We start from the raw sequence: 4,491 nt of genomic DNA, 5'->3' as shown, positions 1-4,491 counted from the left end.
CCGGGCGTTTGAGAGCCATCGATCAGGGGGCTGGCGGATGACTGTCTCTACGGCGTGGGGGGCCACCACAGTGAGGGGTTGGCCAAAAGTCAACTTGTCTGAGTCTTTTACCAGGACTGCCATAGCCGCTATTATTCGGAGACATGGGGGCCATCCTGCAGCCACGCTGTCTAATTTTTTTTGAAAAGTATGCCACGGGCCTTTTCCAGGGTCCCAGTTTTTGAGTTAGGACCCCTTTGGCTATTCCATTATGTTCATCAACATATAGCGTAAAAGGCTTGGTTACATCTGGGAGGCTCAGGGCAGGGGCGGTCAATAAGGCCCTTTTTATTTTGTCAAAAGCCAATTGTTGCTCCTTTCCCCAGTGGTAGGGGGTGTTGGATTTCGTGAGAGGATATAGGGGAGCCGCCATCTCCGCAAACCCGGGTATCCAGAGGCGGCAGAACCCAGCACTGCCGAGGAACTCTCGTAGTCCTTTGGCATTAGTGGGTGCTGGGATCAGGGCTACAGCCTTTTTGCGGCTCTCCGTCAGCCACCTCTGGCCTCCTTCCAGGAGATATCCCAGATAGGTCACTTGTCTCTGGCCTATTTGGGCCTTTTTGGCGGAGGCCCTATACCCCAGTTCTCCCAGTCTCTCAAGCAGGGCCCCCGTACCTTTTACACAATCCTGTTCTGTCCTAGCCGCCAGGAGCAAATCATCCACGTACTGCAGGAGGACGAGGTCCGGATGGCCAACTCGGAAATCTGCCAAATCCCGATGCAAGGCCTCATCGAACAAAGTGGGGGAGTTTTTGAATCCCTGCGGCAGCCTTGTCCAAGTGAGTTGTCCTGAGAATCCCGTCTCAGGATCTTTCCATTCAAAGGCAAAAATAGGCTGGCTTTGAGAGCTTAACCTTAGGCGAAAGAATGCATCTTTTAGATCTAACACCGTATACCAGACATGGCTTGGGGGTAAGGTGCTGAGCAAGTTGTAGGGATTCGGCACCGTGGGATGTATGTCCTCTGTCCTCCAGTTAACCTCTCGTAAATCTTGTACCGGCCGGTAATCTCCTGTGCCGGGTTTTTTTACGGGTAATAGAGGAGTATTCCAGGGCGACTGGCAAGGTATTAAAATGCCCAATTGTAATAGTCTCTGTGTATGTGGCCGAATGCCTTCTTTGGCCTCTTTGCTCATTGAATATTGCCGGATCGATATGGGGGTGGCCGAGGGTTTTAAGTTTATAATTATGGGCGGCTGGTTTACAGCTAGTCCCATTCCGGCCGTTTCCACCCAGGCCTGAGGGTAGTTAGTGAGCCATTCAGAATCTAGGGGCTGCACGGACGGTGGAGAGTCCTCGTGCAGCCGGTGTTCATCCTCTAGGCGCAAGGTCAGTACCTGGAGGGGCTGCCCTTCTGCGCCAGTAAGAGTGGCCCCTTTTTGCTGAAAATGTATCTGGGCCCCTACTTTTGAAAGAAGGTCTCTGCCTAGGAGAGGGTAAGGGCAGTCTGGGACCAGTAAGAAGGAATGCGTTACTTGCCCAGTGCTCAGGTGGACCTTCCGTTCGGTTGTCCATTGATATAACTTGCCTCCAGTTGCCCCCTGAACCCAAGACGTTTTAGAGCTCAAGGGTCCTTTTGCCTCAGTTAAAACTGAATGTTGAGCCCCCGTATCGACCAGGAAGGTCACCGGCTGTCCCCCCACTTTAAGGGTTATCCGAGGCTCAGGGGGGGGTTCCTGGCCCTGACACCCCTAATCTTCATCTTCTAGGGACAAAACAGGAATGGGCTTCTTTTAGGTCCCTGCGTTTGGCCCTTCCTTGGGCAATCTTTAACCCAATGTCCTTTTTCCTTGCAGTAGGCACACTGGTCTCGTTCAACCCGTGGTCCTCTTTTGTCTCCCAGGTCCCTACTCTGTCCTGACTTACTCTGCCCTGAGCCCTGTACTACGGTGGCCAGTATAGCCTTCTATTAACCTCTGCAGAAAACCTGCCGGCGTCTCCTCTTTTCCCTGCACTATAGCACGTACCTTTGCCAAATTGGTGGGGCGACGCCCTGCCCCTTTGAGACCCGCTAGGAGTACCTGGCGATAGAGACGGAGCCGCTCCCTACCAGCAACAGTGTCGTAGTCCCAGGTCGGGCGAACCAAGGGGAAAACATCCTCAATCTCATTAGGCAGCTGGGTCGGCCTCCCATCCGCCCCCGGGACGTTTTTGCGAGCTTCGAGTAGACGCGCTGTCTCTCCTCCGTGGTGAGGAGAGTCTGCACGAGCTGTTGGCGGTCATCCCGGGTCGGCTGCAAGATAATGTCAATATTAAAAGCTCCGTTCCTGGGCCACCCGACGTTGAAAGCCGGCCACTCTGAGGAGCAGAAGGTGACCCATCTTCGTCTTCTGACTTCGACCGAAAGATTGTGTGCCCGGCCGGCGACTTCTTCCAGTGATCTAGAGTGAGGCTTAAAGGGGTGGTTACAGTCTGCCCCAGGGGTGTAGAGAAGAGGTGAGCGGTGAGGAGGGCAGGAGAGGAAGAAAAACACGGAACGAACAGACGCACACGAACGACAGGACTGGCGCGGCAGATTCAGATGGGAGCGGTCGCGAACCACGACCCTCCCCGAAGAGGAGGGAGTGCCGGGGCTCCGTTCCTCTTCCAGGCCACTCCGGAGTCCGACTCCGGAGGGGGACCAGGGGTCTCGGGCACGTCTGCCTCCCCCGCTGGTCCAAATACAGAATACAGAGTACAGCGTCCTGCAGGCACAATACAGACCCGGCACAAAACAGACCCGGCCAGTCAGACAAACGGACGAGACAGATATGACATTTAGCGAGCTCGGTCTTACCTCCTACCGGTCTTAGGATTCAGTCTGGGGCGTCTCAGATCCCGGACGAGCCCCCAAATGTTGGATCCTGGCTCACGGGTGCCAACGTGTCCCGGTGGACGCCCCAGAGACCCAGACCCCAGACAGGCAGATGCAATCAGCAAGAGGGTTTATTGAACGTTTGCGCAAACGGGCTCTCCGCCTCCGAGGAGGAAAAGAGCCCCGATTAGCAATTACAGGAATCTTTGTAAAGGCAAAAGGAAAGAACCCCCCTAAAGACAAAAGAACCGCGGGAGTCGCAGAGCATCCAGGTTGATTTCACAGAGGGTCAACTTGAACCTATTCAGGGACATTCCAATCAGGGTGTGGGGGGAAATGGTTTTCTTAGTGTAAACAGAATGCTTTTAGTTGCTAAAATTTCAGGAAGGCGCTGGATGGGCTGCCTCTGGGTTAGGGCTGGCCCTACTTACAAGGGGGGAGGTTTCTTCAGAATCACTAAATTCTACTCCTGAAACTAATAATATACTATATGTTAATTAAATTGAATTTAAATTTTTAAAAAAATCTTAAAAAAAAAAAAGAGCCTATGGCTGGCCTGGACCTGAGAGCTACCTGATAAGGAGTTTGTGGCTCTCCCCAGGTATCTTCCTTTGGAAAGGCTGGCCAGGAAAGGCCCCATCACATGTCCAGCTGAGGTAGAGGTGGATGCTTCTCCCTTGTTTGCAGAGAACACATCACAGAGCACTCTGGCTTACATGGTGGTTCCATTTGTCAACTTTTGATGAAAGCTAACATACTTAGGGCTGAGCAGGCCCATGCAGCCAGCACTCAGGGAAGAAAAACAGAGTGCCACCAGCTCCCCTCCAGGAGCCCTCTCCTGACTGCTTCCTGTCACTGCCTCTTGACTTGGAACAGCGTAGCTCAGAATCGCCTGTTTCTGTGCATGATATAAAAGAATCACACAGGCACATTTTGAAAGGAAGATTATAAACTTGAGTCCTGGAAAGTAAATGATAGGCTTACTGTCAGGGTTACTTGTAATTTAAAGGAATCTTCTCGTGAAGTCTTTTGTAATTGAATTAATTGTCCTTGGACCGGAGCCTTGTGCACGCCAAGGTTTCTTAACACTGAATATGTCTTTCAAGGATTAGAGATTCATTTAGCGTCCTGGACAATGGTCCATGTTGTAGACAGGGCATTAGGAAGGAATCACCAGCTGAGTTTTTATGAAACAGGACCATGTTGCGTTGCCTTTGGCTTTAGATAACTGATTCTCAACTTCGGCTGCACTTCGGAACCCCCTAGAGAGGTTTAAAAAATAGTGATGCTGGGGTGGGGGTGGTGGGTCCTACCCCAGAGGTTCTGACATTCAACTTAGATAATTTTGGCCTTTTCTGTCCTCAGAGTTGACCTGTAGGGTGTGAAAGAAACGATTGTTCTGACACTTGTTAAAGTTGAGGAGGCCGACTTTATTCAGAGGGGCAGCTGCGATGGGGTCTTGCTGTAGGGGAACTCTGAATACAACCAGGGAAAGTGGGGACCTACAGCCAACGGGCAGGATAGAGAGGATCAGGGGTTTGGAAAATTATTAAAAGGATAGGGCAATTCCTTGCTAAACTGACCTAATACGATTCTTGCTGAAAGCAGGTCCAGGTGAGCAGATATGACCCTAACAGATGAAGAACTGAATCAAGTATT

Source organism: Nyctereutes procyonoides, unplaced genomic scaffold (genome assembly GCF_905146905.1).
Source record: "Nyctereutes procyonoides isolate TBG_1078 unplaced genomic scaffold, NYPRO_anot_genome, whole genome shotgun sequence".
Taxonomy (NCBI): Eukaryota; Metazoa; Chordata; class Mammalia; order Carnivora; family Canidae; genus Nyctereutes; species Nyctereutes procyonoides.
This window is presented reverse-complemented; position numbering follows the sequence as displayed.